Genomic DNA, 23872 nt, shown 5'->3' with positions numbered 1-23872 from the left:
CAAATGCAATTTTTGCACTCTGACCACAAGGTCCTTTTCCACAAATGATGAAAACACCTGAGACAGTGACCTGTAAGGTGTAGTGGTGAGATTAAGACACAAAAGAGAGAATGCAAATTTAAAGTGACACTCTGAGTGACTCTGCTGTCTGAACCAGAATATAGCGAATTTAGCAAACATACTTTTCTATCCATCCATCCCTCCTTTTGTTCCACTCCTCCAGATAGGCTCAAGCCCATCCCAGCTTCCATAGGGTGAGAGGTGGGGTACACCCGGGACAGGTTACCAGTCTGTCGCAGGTCTACAGAGAGACAGACAACCACTCGCACCCACATTCACACTTATGCACAACTCAAAATTACCAGTTAAACTAACCCCACTGTATTTTCTGTACTTTGCACCACTTCCCTCAGAGCACAGGCTCGCAGGATCATCCAGCCAATCCAGTTCTGATTTCAAGAAGGCCAAAACCAAGTGAGTCTGCATAGATTCCCATGTTTAAAGTCTAGGTTTGTGATTACATCTCGTGATGAAAAAGCTGATAGGATCTGTGCAGATTAATCACAGCATGCACTTGAAAGGTTGTGAATCTCTTTTGGTCTTTTTGTGTTTCCTGGTGGTCATTTCCCAACACACCATGTTCAGGCTTTTCCTGGCTCAAAATGGGCCTTTGGTGGTTGACTATGCACATATGCACTATGCACAGTTATGGCATCTGTTACCTTGATTAACAAGAACCTATACATTTTCCCACCATTTTTAACAGTTTTCTTTGCAGAATTCTCAGTTGAATGAGTGTATGTTTGTTACTTGCATTAAAAAGATATAGAGATCTGCCATTGTAGGTGGAACACTGTAAGCTCAATGGCAGGATGACTCAGTCAGAGTGGAGGAAATCCATGTGGGAGGAAAGGTTGGGAGAGGACACTCCTGAGAGCTTGTGGACCAGGGAAGCTTTTCATTACCAAAGCTCCAGACGCTTCTACAGTCCTGCAGCAAACAGCAGCATGTTTCAGCAGTATCAGTGTTAGAATTTAAGAATCTGAATATTATTTTTGATTAATTTTAGCCTTTTTTAGGCAGTGGAGGGCAGAGAGTTTCAGAAGGTGGGTGTCGATACAATAGAGAGAAGTTCCAGACCCCTAAACTATCCGTGTGTCTCGTTTGGGTGGTACGCTATGCAGTATGTGGTGACTGATGATGGGCACTTATCTCACAGGTTGAGGGAAAGATAACAGCAACTCTAAAAGAAGGGAAAAAAGAAGTGTTGGTTTGGAATAGCAGGAACTATTTTTAACGTGGTGGGTGTTGTGGAAACAGATACAAATCCATCGTTAGCAGCTGAATATGTAGGTGCTTGGCTTAAAGGCTGCAAAAATAAATTTAACAACTTCGCATTACTGAAATATCAGCACCACATATTACTGCTGTGTATAGTACATATACAGGGAAGAAGAATCATTTTATCCCAAAAGATTTCTTTTAAAGGACACTATAATACACTTTCATCCATCTGCTGCTGTTTATCTGGGTCTAGTTTGCGGGAGCAGCAGTCTAAGCAGAAACGCAGGCCACCTCATCAGTCTCTTCTGGGGGAACACTTAAGCATTTCCAAGCTAGTTGTTACAACCCGGCTCAAAAGCTGCAACACAAATAAGGAGACGAATACCAGCGTATCTGTGAGAAGAGGTTTTATCTTAAAATGCATAGCAGGTTGGCTAAAATGGCTGGTCCCACCAAGGCAAAGACCAGCGAGCCTTCTTGAAAGCCTGCTTCAGGTATGCTTTTATCCACACCTGACTAGGTGTGATCAATTAGCACCATCTGAACACACTGAGGAGATTAGGGGCTGCAGAGGAGCGTAACACTAGTCAAGAGATATAATCTTTCCAGTGTGGCTTGGGTCTGGCCTGGACTTTCTCCTGGTAGGACATCCCTGAAACACCTCACCCTAGGAGGTCCCAGAAGGCATCCAAGTAAGATGCCTGAACTACCTACCTTGGATGTGGAGGAATGACTCTGAGTTCCTTATAAATGACGCAGCTTCTCTCGCTATCTCCAAGCCAGGTGCTAATTCTTATCCCAAACACTTCTCACGCAGCTGGACATTGTGGCTAGATGAACCCAACAGAACCACACTATCCTCAAAAAAGCAGACACAGGATCCTGGTCTTTCTCAGGTCAAAAATGTAGTCCACAAGAATTCTGTACTTTAGGCCAGTCTGAATCGGTCATTGTGGACATGTAAGCACAACAGCCTCCACCACTCACTGCCATTTCGTACAATATTTACACCACAGTGATGGCTAAAAGTGAAAAACAAACCATGGGCATCACGTGTCAGTGAGAGCACATGTTGCAAGCTGCTTTGTTGAACGTTGAATATATCAGAGAACATCATTAGCCTTTGTTTGTAGCAGTAATAACAGTGATAAATGTGCTCTCAGGTGTTATCTCTGAAACGATAAGTGATGTTTTTCATAAAAGAAAAGGCCTTGGTGGGCAGCTGTGCCATCTGTGTGAAAACAGTGACTCATTTTTCCCTGTTTGACACTGACCTCACTCACTTCCTGCATTACACAGCTTTATACTTTGCCTTGAAGTTTATTCTTTTTTGTGTTGATTCAAAAATTGCACCTATACTTATGCATTTTTCAGATCCTTTTTCAGGAGCCTTTTTGTGTACTTTACTTAGCCTGATGGCGCACACAACGGCCTGCATGTTTGCAGTGTTCAGCAGCAGCTCTGGATGTAGCGTGAGAATACTCTCTCCCAACCAACCACAACCCACATGCCACTGACAATGACATCGCTCTGCCCGAACCAGCCGATGAAGCGCTTTTCATTGAACATGAGGATTAGAATCCAGTGGTCCCTCGCTTCCTCAGAGGCCCATCCAACTCACACAACACACATAACATCACATAAGATCAGTGGAAAAGCCGTAGACGGATACAGTGTTGCTGTGTATTTTATTTGGCTTAACGTTTCTAAAGAGGGTAAAATTGACTTCCAAGTCAGAATGTTTGGATATATTTCTGTTCCTTCTATTGTGACAGAATTGTGTGTAGTATTAGGTACAGCTAAATGCTTGCTAACAAGTTAACATCCCAGTATTAATGTAGTAGTAGTGCAGTAGTAGCATGCAGAGATTGGATTTTCTGCTGCAGAAGAAGAAAAACAAATCTTCCTCCACTGATTAACAAGACAAACTGGACCAGATGAAAACAAAACTTGTCCTGATTTTGTGCTGCACTGCATGGATATCTTCATTTTTTCCGCTCCTTCTGGGCTCAAGAATTGTAGTTAGAATATTTACAATTCGCTAACAATATATCATCAAATATATAAAGCAAGATATATGGAATTATGTAGCAAAAACAAATTCATAAATAACTCTAAGTCTTATATTTTAGATTCCACAAGGTAGCGACTCTTTGCTTTGTTGATAGTGCTGCAAACCTTCGGCCTTCTCTCAATGAGCTTCATGTTGTAGTCACCTGTCAGGGTTCATTTGTGGCATTTCTTGTCTTCTTAATGGGGTTGGGACCATCAGTTGTGTTGTGCAGAAGTCAGGTTGGTAAACAGCTGACAGTCCTATTTGACAACTGTTAGAATTCATATGATGACCTAGAACCAGTCAGCTAAGTCAAGACAAACGACAGTCCATCATTACTTTAAGAACTGAAGGTCAGTCAGTCGGAAAATTGCTACAACTTTGAACGTGTCCTCATGTGAAGTTGCAAAAACCATCAAACTGGCTCACACGAGGACCGCTCCAGGAAAGGACGACCAAGAGTCGACCTTTCCTGCTGAGGATAAATTCATCCAAGTCACCAGCCTCAGAAATGGCAGGTTCTATCTGTCAAACTCTTTTTTCACTTTCCCCTCATTCCTTGAACAAGACCTCAATATACTTTAACTTTTCCGCTTTGGATAGCAATTAGTTCCCGAACTGGAAGGGGCGCTCCATCTTTCCATATCTGCACCTCAGATTAGAGTCCAGATAAATGCCACACACAGTTCCAGTAGCAGACACATCTCTACACCAACTGTTCAGAGGAGACGAATGTGGTCTTCATGGTCAAATAGCTGCTAAATACTAAGGAAAAGCAACAAGCAGAAGAGATTTGTTTAGATTGGTGGAAATCTGTGCTTTGGTCTGATGAGTCCAAATTTGAGATCTTTGGTTCCACCTGAGGTGTCTTTGTGTGATACAGATATCAATATAAAAATGTTTTGCGTGATTTCACACTTTTTTGCTTACTACATACTTTCATATCTGCTCATAGTTTTGAAGAATTGCAGTGAGAATCTGCAATGTAAATAATCATGAAAATAAAGAAAAGCCATTAAATGAGAATGTGTGTCCAAACTTTTGACTGGTAGTGTATGCATAAAATTAGGCTTCTGGTAGTGCACACGCTTGAAGGATAACGAGCGTCCACAGGGCGAGTGGGAAATTTACACACACACACACATATATATCTATGTATATACACTACTACTACTACTACTACTACTATTGTTCAGCTTGCTGCTTTGGGAGCTGCCATCGTTTTTTGGGGTTATTTTTCTTGCTTGTTTGTTTTTTATAACCAAATGTGACTATATTTGGATAAGATGGTATCAAGTAGCGCTAGTTCTGGGTAGCTGACGTGTGACTAAAAGCAGCAGCTACACTTAATTTTACATACAGTTTGTAAGAAGGGGAAAATAGATTTTTTAGGTTTTGTATCAGATTGCATATTTTGTTTTGTTTTTTTTGTTGTTCTTTTACTGTAAAGATTATTTTAACATCTTGGCTGTGGGGACAAACTTTAGCATAAATTTTATATTTTTTGTGTCAGTTTTGTTTTAATTGTTGAGGAACTACAGTTTCACTGACGTTTTCTTCATCCCGAGGTTATTGCTTGTTAAAAAGCAATCCAAATGTAATGATCTAATCTTGGTATGAGTTTTGCTTATATTTTTATCAACACTATAATTACACGATCCATTAATCAGCCACAGCCAGGTTAAAAAAAGCCCAGCTGTTCTTCATTGTTGTTATTGTGTAAGAGGCTATGAATGGATTCATGTGCCTGTGAGGCGGCTTATAGATGAGCCTTGGCACTTCACCGTTCACGGCTAATGGATTCACGAGTGGCTCTAAATAGGCCATGGCACACGAGCAGTCCAATGGCAGAAGCCAGGCCATGAATAATGCATGGAGGTAGATTCAAAAATGACTTCCGGCTTCAAGGTTTTTACTGAAACACTGCTTTTGAAGAACTTTTAATGTTTATATAAGAGTTAAAAAATATTTAGATTTTTGTCCAAAGTATTTTCATGTTCTTGTTAAAAATGCCAGATACATTTTGCCATCATCAAATGATTCTTCGCTTTACTGTCTTCTTTTATTATTTACACTGATATATGAGGGCTTTTAGCAAGTATCAGTCACCACACCCTCCATTGCTTTTCAAATCAATCATGTTTTCTTCTTACTGGTTTGTCTGTCTTCACACTGCAGCTGAAAATAACCGAGCTGAAATGGCTTAAACCCTTCTCAAGTACATAATATGCATATGCGCACGCACACACACACACGCACACACACTTCAATCATAGCTTGACATTTTAAAATAGCAACATCCATAAGGTCATTTTAATATTCTCAGTCATCCTTGTCGGCTTCACAGATTAATGTCAGTGGAGCAGGGCTTACAGGAGTGACGCCGGCCTCTTATTTCGCTGGCCAGCGATGATGGTGGCAACTTATTGTAGTGACAGTGGTGAATGGGATTACAGAGGAGCTTCATGGCACAAACCAGAGCTCTGGAAGAGAGGCTTTTTCATTTCACTGAAGAGCTATTTTTAAGTGTTGTCAAACCTGCCTGCAAAGAGCGCAGTCCTTTGATGATTATGAAAGCTGTGTTTTTGTAGAGATGACAGTGAAAAAAAAGGGATTTTTTCTGTTGCCATTAGTCAATTTTTCTTTCTTATAAACTCAGAAACATTGGATTGGAAACATTGGACATAATGGCATCTAGTGTCTGATAAAGTCATGCCAGTATGCACAAAAGAGCAGTGAGATCAAACTGGTACAGTGTTAGCAGATAATATCAGCCAACATTTGCTTATTATCGTTAGGCAGGAACAAAGCAACATCAGCATTTCTTGCACTTGTGTCCGGTACAATCATCAAATGTACTACAGCTCTGACCTATACTGTGAAGTTTATTACCTGTTGCCAACAACAGATTCTAATTAAATGCTAATTTCTTTATTATTCATTCAGTAATTGTTAACTTTCTGCATATATTTCAGTGCTGGAGATGTAGTATACAGAAGGTAAGGCTTCTAGGTAGATCAATATTTTATTTCCTTTTAACCCCTGAAAGAATTTAGGTCTTTAGCTGCTAAATGTTAGACTATGTTCATCAGTTAGTCATTATCTTTACTGCTATTTCGGTGTCTCAGTGGGGTTATAAGATGCTTTTGGGGAGAAAAGTGGTAAAAGGACCAGTTCTTATGTAACGCTTTTCTACTCTGAGCATTCGAAGTGCTTTATACAACAACAATAATGTATGAATAACACCGTTGGTGCAAAAACGTTAGTTGCCTGTCAAACTGTGTTACCCTCAGCATTTGTTATAGATTCAGCTAAACAAAAACCACAAAACAACAACCAAAAGATGTGTTTTGTGACACAATTTGTTTCTGTGTTAAGCTGTCATCCTTGTAGTGCATGTAGATATAACACTGGTTTATCATTTTAGTTAAGTGGATTTTTTTTAATGCTTCAATGATTCATATGTCAGTGTTAAGCACTTTAGTAAACAAGCACACAAACAAACACTTTTTCACTGAAAATGAGTGAAAAAGAAGCCAATAAAAGCCTGGAGAACTATTGCTCAACACCACTGTAAACATGAAACACAAGAAAGTCAGTTTCCTTGGAAGCAGTAGTATACACAAGAAATATAGATCATAGACTGAATTTGTCACGGTGGGGTACACCGGTGTGTTTGTGATACAGACCCAAAAGCAGACACTAGAAAGATGAACTGAAGTTTAAAGCAAAGGCAAGACTAAAACCTGAACTGGGATAAACTAAACTCAACATGAACACATTGACATGACCGTGATGTCAATCTGAACGGGCACCTATGAAAACTGTGATTCGAAATATGAACAAGGACTTGATGTCATGATCAGGCTGTGTGGCAGGCAGGAAATAGGACCCAAACGCAAACTCACGGGAAAACAGGACTGAACTCAAAATACAGCTTTATTGCTGACAAAAGATGACAGCGATACAAAATAACATGAAACTAAACTGGGATGTACTAAGGAACTGACTTACGAGGAAACACACGGAGGGGCACACAGTCATGAGGGAGAACGCGACACCGAACTGAGGGAGACGCAGACATAAATACACAGAGGGTTAACGAGGGAAGTGGGAACACACGGGGAACACAGGTGACACTTATAATCATAACAAGACACGGCAGGAGTAAATGCAACACTGACGGGAGACTGTCAAAGTAAAACAGGAAGTACACAGGTTCAGACAGGAGGAGAGAGCACGGGGAGAACACAGACATAACGGGCTGGGGAAACATGGAATAAAACACAAGGAGAGACGAGGGCTCACATATACACAGAGGGGCACACAGGGGGTAAGAGTCACAAGGGGAAAACACACAAGGAACAACGTAACAGAGAAACCCAGGAAGCATGGCCTGAATAAGGAACAATACACAAATACATGAAAACTAAGAATACTGGGCCACCATGGCCCAGGACCATGACACTTGAACAAACGCATGAAAACAATCCTGAAACCTACTGTGACCTGAGATAAGCAGACAGACCAACACTGAACAGAGGAAGACAGAGGACTTAAATACACCGAAGGGTAATAAGGGAAGTGGAAACACCTGGGAAAACACAGCTGACACAAATAATCATGACGTCACAGGGAAAAGTAAAACTAAGCACAAAGAACATAGAAACAAGACTTTCAAAATAAAACAGGAAACATGAAGAGACATGAACTGGGACACGCAAGCTTGACACAAGAGACAGAGGGACACAGGAGAGCGGCACAAGGGGAACCTATATAGATGAGGAAGCATAGAAAAAACAAACCAGTCTAAAACTCAGCCAAGACAAACTAATAATAGGAATAAGAATACTAGCACATGATTTTAACATAATATTAACACAAGAGATCAACAATACAAAATAACACAAAACACTGGGTCACAGATCCAGCCCCTGACAGAGTTCATTTTTATTTCAAACATATACGTTCACCAACATTTCATAATATCATTCCATGCAGTTGTTTGAAAAGGCAGAAGTGTTTAGCCCTACTTCCTGTTTACATCTTAATTATTTCCTCATCATCTAAATTTGAACAACAAAACTAAAACAATGGTTTCAACTTAGAACATAACATCACAAAAATATTTCCTCATATTCAAATAAAAATATGTTTGATTTACTGATTTGCAAAAGAAAATAAACATCACTTTGACTGCTGTGTTGGGTTAATTGCATTTTCTTCATTCTTATACTTATTTGAAATTTCTTTTTTGAGTTTTATTTTAAACTAGTTTATATCACTACTGACCTTTATTTCTTCTTCTAACTCGTTCCAGAATTTAACTCCCGCTATTGAAACAGACATCCTTTTCAATGTTGTTCTTACTCTTTGTAGTTTTAAATTCCACTTCACTCTTAAATTATACCACCCTTCTCACTCTAAGAACCATTTACTTATTTCGATTGGGAGCATCCCTTTCCTTGCCTTATATATTATTTGCACTGTTTTAAACTTCACCAGATCCTGGAATTTTGTAGCTTGCGTCTTAAGAAAGAGTGCATTTGTGTGAGCCCTATACCCCTCCTGATTTATTAGTCTAATAGCCCTTTTCTGCATTATGATTATAGTCTGAATATTACTTTTATATGTATTTCCCCAAACCTCTACACAATAACTCATGTATGGTAATAGTAAAGCACAATATCACATGTACAATGTTTTCCTATCCAGGAATTGTTTTGCTTTCCCCAAGACAGCAATGCCCCGAGCTAACTTTCCCCTCACATGAGTGATGTGTGATTTCCAACAGGCCTCATGATCAGATAGATAGATAGATAGATAGATAGATAGATAGATAGATAGATAGATAGATAGATAGATAGATAGATAGATAGATAGATAGATAGATAGATAGATAGATAGATAGATAGATAGATAGATAGATAGATAGATAGATACATACTTTTGGGAATTTGGTTTTAAGTGGACATTACATGATCATTACATGTGGCTTTTCTTATTTAGTTTCTGTACCTGTTAGGTTTGTTTGTGCTGCTGCAGAGAATCTGGTGATTATCGTGGTGCAGGCATGAGGCTGTGATGCAACATCAGAATAATGTCCTGAAGATCGCAGCTGGAAGCTCTGCACAGACACAAACAGGCAGAGGATGTGACACAGTAGATGTAACCTCTCAGAACATTACCCCCTCTTCCTCGTCCCTGACCTGCACCATGCTGTCAGCCTCCCGTGCCTTATTCACTGATTGTTACCCAACAGGGGTTTATGCCATGTGCTACAAGCTAGTTAAGTATTTATCAAGCTTCTTGTGTAAGCTCCGGATGGCATGCACCTGCCAGTTGCTTCTCTCTCTTCTATATCTCCTGCCAAGCTCGATCTATTTTTCTTCTTATTTGCTGACTATGTGTGTGTTTACAGGATACCCAGATGTCACCACCAGATCTTCCAATTCAGCTGCGGTGTGTGCCGCCGCATGTGTTGAACTCAAGATGTGATATTTCATGATAATGCTTGATTCTGATGCAGCATCATAACTTTAACCTGCCATCCTCTGAGGGATGTGCCACGTTCCTCATAATGTGAGCTTAAGCCCAGCTGTAAATCACCACGGGACAAGTAGAAGCCGAGACAGAAAATCTAACAAGTAGTGATTGAGCTCCTCTGCTGCCACAAGTCAAGGTGGTTTTTATAGCGCTGGTTTGTGATGAAAATCTCGGCTGGCAGATCAAACTGAAATTCCCATTGTGCTCTGTGGTGGTAGATGGGGAGAGCAGGCCAGGATCCAGTCTGTCAAGAGATCAGTGGATTATACCCATCACAAGTCCTGTCAGCAGAGCCATTTGGAGAAGGGGCAGAGCAGTGAGTGAGAAGGTAAAACTCATCCCCAGGGTTCGGCTTTGTCTTATTGATGCAGTATGAGCAAGGTGAGGACTAAGGTTGTCCTATAGGAGCATTTGTAGAGGAATTAAAACTGTCTTGTAAAGATGTGGGCAGCCTGGTTGACCAAAGAAGAGAAAAAAAACAGAACTAAGTTGTTAATGGGCTAGTTTAAGGCTCTACTCAGTGTTTTCACTCACTTTATAACTCTCATACCTCTGTGCATCAATCAGAATTAGGTAATCATGAACGACTGTGTGTCTGTACCTGCAAAATAAGACTATTGGAGAATGATGTGGCTATAATTCATCTAGCACATTACTGTGCAAGTTTTGAGTCATGCCACATTTATTTGCAAAAACACTGTACTTCTCTGTATAGCACTTCCAGAACCAACCTGAGGAGGGCATTGAACAGGCAAAGGAAGCCTACAGGAGGAGGACAGGGGGGTTCTTCACTGATAACAACCCCCACCAAGTGTGGAGTGGCATCCAAGCATTCACCAACTGCAAAGGCCAAAGCCATGCATCCTCCAAAGCAGCCTCAAACTCACTGAGAAGCTAAACACCTTCTTTACTTGGTTTAAGACCACCCCTCCACCTTGATTCAAGTATTTAAAAGGGCACCTTAATCAAGGGATGGACCAATGTTCTGTCTACTATCTTTAGGAACATTGTTACTAGCAGCCTGCCAATAAATAAATAAATAAATAGAATTTCTAATGTTTCCCATTTCTTTCATTGTATCTATAAAATATGCCAACGATACCACAGTCTGACAGCCACTAAATAGTATTTATTTGAAAACCTAATGTATGTCAACACGGTCTTCAGTGTGAAGAACAGATAGCTGTAATAAAACATCTATAGCAGAAGAACAATATCTGAGAGAAATAGGAAAAAAACAGCAAAGACCTGACACAGGACCTAAGAGATGATTCTGGCCCTTCCACTCATCCATCTGCTTTTTGCTAAAGCCACATCAGTGATGGTCTCAGTGGTCAAGTAGCTGTCAAGAAGCAATTGTTAAGAAAGGCAACTGGACTAAAAATCAGTGGTAACAGAAAGTGATCAATCCAAATGTAACTTTTTGGTTTAAATTATCATCAATATGTACAGAGGAGGTCTGAAGAGAGGTACAACAGTTAGAGTGTGTAAAGCATGGTAGAGGCTCTATCATGGTTTGGGGCTGCCTTTCTAAATAGAGTTGGGAACACAGAGTACAGTCAGATTTTGATCCACTGTGGAATACCATCTGTAAAGTGTCTGTTTGTCCATGGCTTGACAATGATTCCAAACACACTGGCAATGGAGTAAACACATACTTGGATAATGGAACATCGGTCATGGATTGGCCACCCCAGAGACCGGGGCTCAACATTACTGAAACAGGATTGGATCATCTTGTGAGGTAACAGAACCAAAGCCAACATCCAAAGAAGAGTTTTGTAAAGTCAAGACAGAATTACACGTTACTTGCTTAAGAGAGTTCAGGCTGTGTTGAAGAATAAAGGTGGTCAAACCAAATGTTGACTTTGGGGTTGTGCCATGAAGGGTAAGTGCAGCCAGATGAAACATGCAGACCTACCTGTTTGTGATTAGGGGAGCCGAGAAAAGTAACTGCTAAATGAAGTTTCTGCTTGATAATCTGTGTTTGCATGTATGTTTGAACATGTTTCAATAAATAGGTCCACCTACAGGGAGTGCAGAATTATTAGGCAAGTTGTATTTTTGAGGAATAATGTTATTATTGAACAACAACCATGTTCTCAATGAACCCAAAAAACTCATTAATATCAAAGCTGAATGTTTTTGGAAGTAGTTTTTAGTTTGTTTTTAGTTTTAGCTATTTTAGGGGGATATCTGTGTGTGCAGGTGACTATTACTGTGCATAATTATTAGGCAACTTAACAAAAAACAAATATATACCCATTTCAATTATTTATTTTTACCAGTGAAACCAATATAACATCTCCACATTCACAAATATACATTTCTGACATTCAAAAACAAAACAAAAACAAATCAGCGACCAATATAGCCACCTTTCTTTGCAAGGACACTCAAAAGCCTGCCATCCATGGATTCTGTCAGTGTTTTGATCTGTTCACCATCAACATTGCGTGCAGCAGCAACCACAGCCTCCCAGACACTGTTCAGAGAGGTGTACTGTTTTCCCTCCTTGTAAATCTCACATTTGATGATGGACCACAGGTTCTCAATGGGGTTCAGATCAAGTGAACAAGGAGGCCATGTCATTAGTTTTTCTTCTTTTATACCCTTTCTTGCCAGCCACGCTGTGGAGTACTTGGACGCGTGTGATGGAGCATTGTCCTGCATGAAAATCATGTTTTTCTTGAAGGATGCAGACTTCTTCCTGTACCACTGCTTGAAGAAGGTGTCTTCCAGAAACTGGCAGTAGGACTGGGAGTTGAGCTTGACTCCATCCTCAACCCGAAAAGGCCCCACAAGCTCATCTTTGATGATACCAGCCCAAACCAGTACTCCACCTCCACCTTGCTGGCGTCTGAGTCGGACTGGAGCTCTCTGCCCTTTACCAATCCAGCCACGGGCCCATCCATCTGGCCCATCAAGACTCACTCTCATTTCATCAGTCCATAAAACCTTAGAAAAATCAGTCTTGAGATATTTCTTGGCCCAGTCTTGACGTTTCAGCTTGTGTGTCTTGTTCAGTGGTGGTCGTCTTTCAGCCTTTCTTACCTTGGCCATGTCTCTGAGTATTGCACACCTTGTGCTTTTGGGCACTCCAGTGATGTTGCAGCTCTGAAATATGGCCAAACTGGTGGCAAGTGGCATCTTGGCAGCTGCACGCTTGACTTTTCTCAGTTCATGGGCAGTTATTTGGTGCCTTGGTTTTTCCACACGCTTCTTGCGACCCTGTTGACTATTTTGAATGAAACGCTTGATTGTTCGATGATCACGCTTCAGAAGCTTTGCAATTTTGAGACTGCTGCATCCCTCTGCAAGATATCTCACTATTTTTGACTTTTCTGAGCCTGTCAAGTCCTTCTTTTGACCCATTTTGCCAAAGGAAAGGACGTTCCACCTGTTCAATTTATAACCCTAAATAAATGGAAGAAAATGAAGGATCAGTCAAGGTTTGGGTTAAGATACTGAACACGTGTTGTCATATTTACCACGATGTGGTTAAGGTTACAGGCTTTCATGATTAAATGGGAGACCAAACACCTTCTCTGTTGAAGTTCAATGTTTTGTTGACCCATTCATCCACCCCCACCCCAACATAGTGAGTGAGTTTGTCACTCACTTTATCACTAGTCCTAATAGCTCTAGAACTTAGTGAAGTCCTGAGATGAACTATCTCTGACTTTGGTGACCTCTTGGCTTATTATAACACTACCAAATTATGTCGTTTTTAGGTTTTAGACTGTGATACCACCCTGCTATTGTTGAGATTTTGGATTTGGGGGAGATGTGCTCGTTGCCTTTTAGGTGAGCCTCTGCACCCTGTGGTCACACTCTGATCTGTGTGTAAGTTTCTTTGTTGGTTTTTTAGTTCAGGCACAATTCCACTGTTAAACTTGTAAGGTTGAGTCTTAATCTCCATTAATGAACCAAATAAAGTTAATTACTAAGAATAAAATGAAGTTAATTTATTGTCTATGAAGCTTTTAAAAGTTCAACTTTGGCCATATCTACATATTTCAATATGTAGTTTTCAAGGCAAACCTTAATATAATAAAAAATCTGCATGTCCTACAATTCAACCTTTCCTGCCCTTAGTGGGTGGAATTCTTGTGGTGGATGCTTGTCACTCATCTTAATGAGATAAGTGTTCAGTCAGCTTGGCTGTGCCTTGTGGTTTTTGGTATCCATCTGAATAAGTTTGCAGATACTTTGTCCAGATATTATATAGAAAATCTATTTCATTTTTCCAAGAGTCCATTTGTTTTTTTTGTTTTTTTAGCATCCATTAATGAACTATAGGGCTGCTGATATAGGCTGATAACATAGCACCATCTTCATTACCTCCTGCTTGTTCATTCAGCAAATAACAGGTTTTCACCAGGCCAGTAATATCTATCATTGCTGTGGGAAAGAGAGGACGTTGAAAGCTGGGGAAAAGGGAGCTTTTAATTGCCATTAATATTTAAATATGCCTCGTCGAAGGCCATCTCTCCTTACAGCATCCATGAAGACGTCGAGTGACATCTTTGCACTCGATGACAGTGGTGTCATCAGTTCCATCCTGCAGACCAAGAACCATTGAAACTGAGAATTACAACATCTAAAAATAAGTTCTGTTTACCAAGACTGACCTGTGCATAACCCTGTGTCAGGGTTTGTATCCTGAAACGTCCTGAAATTATTATTATTATTATAATAATTGTGAAAATGCACTAAAACATGTTGGACTTAGCTTACCTTGATGCCATGGTAACAATAATTAACATGCAGTTAAGGTTGTTTTCTGGGTACAAACCTAATTCAAATACCTCATTTTTGTTCACTACTTGCCAAGACGTCGATATACAGACAGAAACATGGCATACAAAGTCAATTTTTGGCTTATAGTTACAAACTGTGGAGAAATGTTGGAAATGCATATATTTTATATCAGTTTATTTGCCCACAGTTATTTGTAAAGTAGAGTTGTGTTTTAACCATTAGCTGCTGTTCATTTAGAGTGACCTAAATAAGTAATAAGAGGTCATTATTAGCAGCAATGCTGATAACAAGTCAGGTTAAGATAATATTGCTTCGATATTTAATGGATATAGCTGTTATTGTGTTATTTTACCCATTTACCTAACGTCAAGAGATCTTCTGAGCTTTATCATCTGTACACGTGTATGCTTCCACGGCATGTCTTTATCCTGTCTTCCTTCTCTCCCCCCAACCAATCACAGCAGATGGCCCCGCCCCTCCCTGAGCCTGGTTCTGCCGGAGGTTTCTTCCTGTTAAAAGGGAGTTTTTCCTTCCCACTGTCGCCAAAGTGCTTGCTCATAGGGGTCATATGATTGTTGGGTTTTTCTCTGTATGTATTATTTTAGGGTCTACCTTACAATATAAAGGTCATTGAGCCAATTGTTGTTGTGATTTGGTGCTGTATAGATAAAATGTTATTTAATGGAATTGAACATTGGGTTAATAGAGCTAATAAGCAAGTGTTAGCATGCCAGTACACCAAGAGGCAACCTTCAGTACTAGATGGGTACTGCCGGGGCCCCCATGGTCTAAGGCATCATGACAAGTACAGACCATCATCTCAGCAGATTAATAAAATCAAACTTTTATTTTATTTGTTTGATTTTTATGAACAGCAGTTGTTGCCATCTCTCACTATATACAGTGATATAATGAACATAAAAATAATTAACATAATAAATTAATATACATGTCTGTGTCTTCATACATGATGGAAGTGAACAAGCGCTTCTGGCCTGGCAAAGCTTCCAGTGGGGAGGTTATCTATACAGACTCGATGAGGCATTTTTTCCCCAGGTAAGAAAAATAGAAGGCTGACTCTAAACAGACTGTGAGCAGATGGTGGATTACTGTGTCAAGAATTAGCACTGCTAAATATTACAAATGAGAGTCAACACACACACACTCTCGCAAATAGGCTACTGAGAAAGATGCTAGCTATTGATCAGCTGGGATTTGAGTCTTCCTTTATGATTACTGTGACAGCAGTGCTTATCATTGTGCAATAACACCAGTCTGTGCTTCCCACAGTAATCACTCTGGAGCCAAGTGTTATGTCTACTAGCTGAATGGAAAATTGCAGAGGTGGAATATTCACCCCCACACACTCTCAAGCAGAATGCTTTGCCTGGGTGCTCAAGACTCACAACTAAGGTCCCATTTGCATTTGATGGTCTCATTAAACAGCCCATTAGGAAGCCTTGCTATGCGGACAGGAGACTTTTCGTGGCAATTTGCAGTCTGATGGCCATGGGGTGCGTTCCTGCGCTGCTCTACCAGGTGACCTTGAGAAGTTGATGGCATTTCTCCTCCTGATGAAGCCTTCACAGTTAGCATTTGGGAACAATGTTTAGTCTGAGAGGTTAATATCAGGCTGCACTTTGGACACAATTACAAATTCTGCCTCTGATAATGATGTCATCTAATTAGCATTAATAAATATATTATAAAGCTGCACTACAGCCAGGCTATGACAGTGCTTTTGTACTATCTTCCTCTAGATTCGAGTAATAGCCCAAGTTCTATATTTTAAGTGTGCTTGTGGCAGAATTTGAGTCCCATTGTTAATCCATAATGTTTAGCATGATGCCAGCCACCCTTTGTAGCTATAACAGGTTCTAGTATTCTGGGAAAGCTTTCCACAAGGTTTAGGAGTGTGTTTGTGGGAATCTTTGACCATTCATCCAGAAGCCTATTAATGAGGTCAAGAAGGCATCCAGAAACTTTAAATAATGAAGTTATGAGGACAAAAAAAGCCTGGCTTACAGTCTCTGCTCTAATTCATCCCCAAAGTTATTCTGTATCGGATTTAGGACAAGGACTCTGTGCAGACCAGTCAAGTTCTTCCACATCACACCAAACTCTCTTATCCATGTCTTTAAGGACATTTGCTTTTTACACTGATGTGTATTAGGAACATATTGGAAGAGGAAGGGGCCAGCCCCACACTGTTCCCACAAATTTGGGAGTCCAAAAGAAGTCATGAATGGACTTGTTGCACAGGTGGCATCCTATAACACTGGAATTCACTGAGTTCCTGACAGCGACCCGTTCTTTCACAGATATTTGCTAAACAGTTTGCTTGATTTTTATACACCTGTGTCCATGAGAATGAGTGTAAGCACAGTTAAACGGTCTCTGTGCTGTTTGGGTAATCTAATGCAGAAGTTTTGTACTTGAACTAATCATTTAAAGTAACTACAGATCTCAGATAATTGCAATGAGTTAAAAATGTTTTAAATGAAATATGCTTGCACCAGACAGTTTATTAATTACTTGTGGCAGCAAATATTTAAACAGCCAATCAGCATGCATTTAGTGGACTTAAGGCTTACAGATTAATATCCACTGAGTGGTGGTTCTCTTTGTTGGTGGTGGAGGTGAAAGAGGAATGGTGAGACACATTTATGCTGACAGAAAGGCTACACTCATTACAGTCAATTGATGCCAATGAGCCTACCTGGATGTACAACACATTTAACCCTTAAGGAGGTAGGCAACAGCAGCAGGTGCCACTCCTGTCAGATATGAACAGGAAACTGAAGGTACAGTTGCTATAAAGTCAGCAACACCAGATAATGGAAGACTGGACAAATGTACCAGCCTGGTCTGATACATCTTAATTTGTGCTGTACGAATAGTTCAGTTAGTGGATGGAGTTCTAATCATGTGGTGGATGACCAGTTTTGCACCAAATACTAATCAATGCCTTTATGTTTTACCCAGCTTCTATTGGTTATTTTCATTAGGAAATCATCTTGTGTCATGCATGACTGACCTCCACAGCCACCAGAAAAATGTCATGGTGAGTAGTAGTGAAGGGAAAATGAACACAAAGCGAAGCCTGGAGTCAGGGTCACCTTGTTAGATGCCCTTTGCTCAGGGAGCAGACCATTTTGGTGTGGGTCACTGCTTTCAGCCAATAGCAATTAATTCATGGGAGGAAACGGTTCACATCACAGGCCAACTTGTCAAACTAACTATTCTTTCTCACATAATTAAAGAGAGCTTAATTTTTTCTTATAACCAACTATAGTCCAATACTTTTTTGTACAAAATTCTGTAGAGCAATGCATTAGCAATAGAATGAAAGACAAAAATACAGGGAGAAACTTCAAAAAGCATCACTGTGTCACTTCTAAGAGGCCATAGTAAATAAGCAGCATTTGAGCTGTAAACTGCCTATCTGGGCCAGCACATGTGACAAGACATGCTGGGAAGCAAAGCAGCGTAGAAGAGTGAGTCAGGCCTATTAAGAGAGCAGTTCTTTAGAGTTTTCTAAGTGGACTAGGTTAAGAAACACACCATATTAATTAGGCAGGTCTCTGAAGTTGTGAGAAATGCCACAGCAGCAGTACTTCAGTCAGTTCTTCTCTTTTTTTAGATCCACTATCATATTGTTAATGACAATTCAACAGAGCTATCAAGTGTTATGTCTATGAAGAGTCCTGCTTTGTGTACACACACTGACAGTGAGCTGACTGTGTGAGGAGGGGAGTGCACACCAGTTAGTTACTGCAAATGCACTCAAGTTGAAAATTAAATTTCCACCAATTCCCCACAGTATTACTAACAGAGGAAGGACACCGTGTGACTGAGAGGAGGCACGCCTGCAAGCTTCGGCAGCTAATTATGCATCAAATGAAGAATAACGTGTTGACAGTGTGCAAAAATTATGACGTTATTCCTCTCCAATAAGCAGTAATATAATTACTTCTAGCAAGAACAGCACTCTTATCTGGCTCAAGAGTTGAATAGCTTCAGCCCCTATAAAACACTCACAAGTTTCAGAGATGTATAGTATATCTGTAGTTATTAAGTAACTTTTAAAATGAATTGTTAAAAATAAATTACCCAGGTTTTAACTTGGGCCCTATCACACAGGCATAGATACCCGTCAGTGACGTTTATTGGCGGTTGCTAGGGTGAAATTGCTTGCAAAGCCTCCTTGCAGTTGTTGGTAGCCTCGGTCACCAGTCGTTAGGAGACCTGGGTCGCTGACCCAGAGTTTTGAGTTTTCTTTACTATTGTACTTTGATTCTGCCATTATTTATTGTTTCTAGTCTTTTGGTTTCTTTATTAATGTTCTGGTTTCTGTCTGTGTTTCTTAGTTGCTCTGTCTCCCCTGTCTGCTGTGTCCCCTTGTCAAGTCCACGTCTCTGGGTTATGTTTCCTGTTTTACTTTGAAAGTCCGTGTCTCATGTTAATGTATCTGGTTTTGTTTCCCTTGTCTCGTTAGCCCTGATTTGCCACGGCATCTTTTTATGCTTGTCTGGTTAACTTAATGAAGTTTTCTCAGTGAATAAAATCAACTCAATAACTGTTAGTTTCACGAACTATGTTAGCATCTGTTTGTGTGCAATGCATCCCAAGGTTACAGTGTATATATAGTCCTTACTAAAATAACATTAGAAAAATTAAGCACATCCTCACTTTAAGAGGAAAAGTAGCAGCTGGTGTATTCAGGTGTGTCTAAATACAGGGCAATAATCTTTCCAGAAGTGGACATTCTTGCAAATCCAACCCAAGGTAAGATTGTGCAATGCTTAGAAAAACTGCAAAATACCTAAGAGCTACCTCTCAGATTCTGAGGGCCCCAGTTAAACTAGAAAAGGTCTGAACGAATATGGGTTGTTTGGAAAGACTGCTGGGAGAAACAGACAAAAATGCCAAACTTAAGGCTTCAACATTTCAAATAGTACAGTCAGGTTCATCTGCTGGTGCTTTTACTGGAAAAACATGCATTCAAATTCAGAAATGCCACAAATTAAAGTCTTAAGCTGGACCATCCCATGCATAAAGATGCTACTGTGCCCCATCTCTGGTCAAGGTACATGTTATACTTTGGAATAATACTTTTTTGGGGGCAGATCAACCACAGCTATCTTATGGTTCAATCAATCAATCAATCAATCAATCAATCAATCAATCAATCAATCAATCAATCAATCAATCAATCAATCAGCACATTTAAAAAGAACACAGGTTGGCCAAAGTGCTGTACATAGTAAAAAAGTAGATCAAACACACACAAAGAACAAAACAAAACTCAGTCACAATTAAAAGCTAGAGAGTAAAAATGTGGTTGCCTCTAACTCGTGTCTGATGCTGACTTGACTTGCTCAGGTGTGCAGTTCAGCCTGTTTGCCTGTTTTTACTTTTTCTAGAGGAATGATTCTCAACAGCATGTGGTGGGGTCAGTGGTCTATGGGTTTACTTTGTACTGTCTGGATCTGCATGGTGGCTCAAAATCTGATTGTATTTTTCTGCATTAATAATTCTGTCAATTTTAAAAGATCCCCTCAAAATCACTGACTGAAATGCAGACAGACCCTTCACCACATCTGTAGACACTCTCTGCTAAGACCTCTTGTTTATATATATTCTTTGCTGAGATTTTTCCCGATTCTTAATGCCATGACTCTCAGATGCTGTAGAATCTTAGGCCTGCCACTTCTTCTTTTGTCCACTACTGCACACCCATGATGAGATATGTCAAGTTTTTATCAAGAAGCTCTTTGGGAATCATCTTGTTGGTGCTACAATGCTATTTTATGCCTGTCAAATTCTGTTATTTTTAGTCTTAAAAAAAAAGATTTAACTGAAGAAATGGGAACAAATTATGTGTTTTTGCATCAGGCTGCTAATGACATAAAAATAAAGTCTCGTTGGAAGCAGGATATGAAGAAATGATGGCTGGCTTTTTCACAATACTATATTCCTACTGACTGGGAAAAAATGCTAAAAAATGGTTTGGGTCTTATTGACTGGTGGATATGTCACCAGATAACAGTCAGTGGTGTGAAAAACGATGACAAGAACAGGGCAGTTTCTTTGCAGCAGGCGAAGCTCCCATTTGTTGGAGCAGATTTGCAGTCTGGAGTCCCATATCCACACTCCAGCTAAAAGAGCATGTGGTGATATATTCAAATGTTAGTGAATAATCATTCCTGTACAACATAAAATGGATGAATAAAAATATAATGAAATGTAATTATTGTTTATAGAAATGCTGCTAACAGTGCAATGGAATAAGACATCATGGGTAGCCAGCGGGTCAGCCCCTGTTGGTTGGTTGACTAGTTTTTAATGATGACCATTTTTTTGACATCAAAGCTCAAAGCTCACTCGCTCGGCTTTATTTACTTTTAAGGCAATAGTAGAATATTTCGTATATAAACATTATGTAGGAGTAGGAACTTAATATTGATTTGTAAATAACTGGACATGAATAACTGTCCCTAGGGTTAGGGTTAACCCTTACCCATAAAATGATACTACAGTATATTTCTAAGCAGCTCATTCTCTAGTCAAGGTTCTCTTTAAAGATATGACACATTTTGGGATCAACATGACAGGAAGCCAGAAATGTAAAAGTGAGGTCAGAGGTCAAAGGTGACATGATATTTGGATGTAAATCATGTCTAATGTTTTAAAAATAAAAGGCATTTCATGAAAGTTTGACTTTATTTGACCTTGAAGTAGAGGTAAGAGGTCCAAAGTAATGTGATATTTAAATTCCCACTATATTCCCTATATGCCTTATGCCTATATGTTGTAATTACAAACTATGGGAGTAAGAATTAAATAGCTTTACATCTAATTTGTATAGAATCATTTTGACCTTCGGATTAATCTGCTGACCTTGAAGGAGAGATAAGAAGTCAAACACTCATAGTTTCTAAGTTTAAGGCTTTTTGTCAATTTTTGACCAATGAATAGTTACGCTGCCCTTGAAGGCCTTGGTGGATGTAAAGCAAATTTTAATGGAGTTTTAACATCACCCCACTCTACAAAGTTTACCAGAATTAATTTAGAACTTTTTGAAATCCCACATTTGCAGACAGAATGAAACACATGCACACAAACACTACCAAAAACACAACCTCTCTGGCAGAAGTAATTGCTAACATTAATGGTGATTCCATTCCATTCAGGGAGCAACTTTAAGGCCCCTGGTGTGAACTGTTTGTATAAAACTAGTAACTTAAGACACTGCACAAAACAGGAAAAAGAAAAGTCTTCAGCAGTAACTCAGAAACACAAGACAACAAACTGGGGGGAAAGCAGTCGGCAGGGCAGAAAAATAGAAGGACACACAAGAGGACAAAAACAGAGACACAGGGACAGACACAGAGACAGGAAGGAAAAGCGCAGAAGATGCATAATGTAAGTGACTTTTCAAAAGATGAAGGAAGTCACTGAAAAGAGAGAAGAAACAGAAAACACAAGCAAAGCACAAAACTTGCAAGAAAAAAGTAACACTAGAAATAAAAATGAATTAATATAACAGAAATGGATATAGGTGTCCTTGGGGGGGAAAAGGCTTTTGGTAGGTTTTGACAATAAAAATACACGTGTTTCAAAGTGGGGTTTACCTGGCAGCTCTCACGTGGACCTATAATGTGAAAGCTGGAAAACAATTCCTCTCACTGTTTTTATCTGCTTTCTGTTCCTGTGCTTCTGGCTGGCATGACTCAGGGAAATATTCACTTTTGAGTTTTGTGCCATCAAAGACACATGTGGGAAGGCTTTGTCTTCTGGGAAAGTGTGGAATGAGAGAGATCCGACCTCTGGGCTGGTGCCAGGTATTGCTCAGAGGAGGGTAGAAGCCAAGCAGTGTGCCTGGTGTTAGTAACACTGAGTCCGGTGCTGCCTGATGGATGAATCACAGTGAAATCCTTCCAGTCTTTGCTTCTGGCTTCATTCCGGGTCACTAGGAAGAGGTTTTCTATCCGGCTGTCTCTGTTTTGAGATATGTCATCACTCAAATGTGTGTAGGCTATTTTTTTTAACCGGCGGCATACACTTTCCCTCAAAAACCACCTGATAAATTTTCGCTTATATGGTGGGACATTGATGGACAGAATCACCACTGGACCTAACCCCACTAACTGCATGCCTTTAGACTGTGGGAGGAACCAGAGCACCCAGAGGGAGAACTCACACAGACAAAGGGGAACATGCAAACTCCACACAGGAAGGCCCTGGCCAGATGGTGGATTTGAACCCAGCACCTACTTGCTGCCAGGCAAGAGTGCTAACCATTGCTAACCATTACCTATCTCAGATTTTAAGTCCTCAATCTATAAAACAAACTTTTTTGGGTGTGCTATTGTTCAGTGTAACAGCGGTGTACACACAGTTCATTTTTAAGCAAACCACCATAAAGTGTGAGTACGTTGTTGGGTCACCATGTAAGTAAAGTAAAAAGTAAGCAACATTTTATTTGCATAACACCTTTCAAGATAAAAACCACAAAGTGCTTCACAGAAAAGCTAAAACATAGCTAGAACAGCTGAAACACACATTAGCATTGAAGTCTGAGAGTTTTTATGACTAAAATAGATACCGCCAACAAAAGGTCCCAAAGTGTGGTTTGTTGTAGTCAAAGTGGCTGGGGATGCTGGTGAAGACATGGTGATTTTGATGCTAATAACAGGGGGAGCACGAATCTTGCTGGGGAAACTGAGAATGAAGATTATGGCAAAAGGACGAGCGTCACAACGTCCATGACGTCCGTGGCACCCAGACTCTGGAATAACCTCCCCGTTCATATTCGCACTGCCGAGTCTATCCAGTCTTTTAAATCACGTCTTAAAACTTATTTTTTTACTTTGGCTTTTGATTCTGTCTAGTTGGCTGTTTTAGCTTGTTGCGTTGTTACCTATTGTTTGTTGTCCTCTTCTATTGTTTGTTTTAACTGTCTCATGTTTTTATTGACAGTGAAGCACTATGGTCAACACTGTTGTTTTTAATATGTGCTATATAAATAAATTTTGATTTGATGATGAGTGTAATCAGTTCCCCAGGCAGTGATGATGAAGACGACTGCTTGCACGATGAAGGCAATGGAGCTGGTAGCTGCGATCATGACAATCGTGGTATAAGATAATGACTGGAAATGACATGGTGAAGAAGTTTAAGACGCTGATTAAGAGAGAGTTGTGACGATAATGAATGAAT

Source organism: Aulonocara stuartgranti, assembly GCF_965226115.1.
Source record: "Aulonocara stuartgranti genome assembly, chromosome: 17".
NCBI lineage: Eukaryota > Metazoa > Chordata > Actinopteri > Cichliformes > Cichlidae > Aulonocara > Aulonocara stuartgranti.
Note: the sequence above shows the minus strand (reverse complement) of the source record.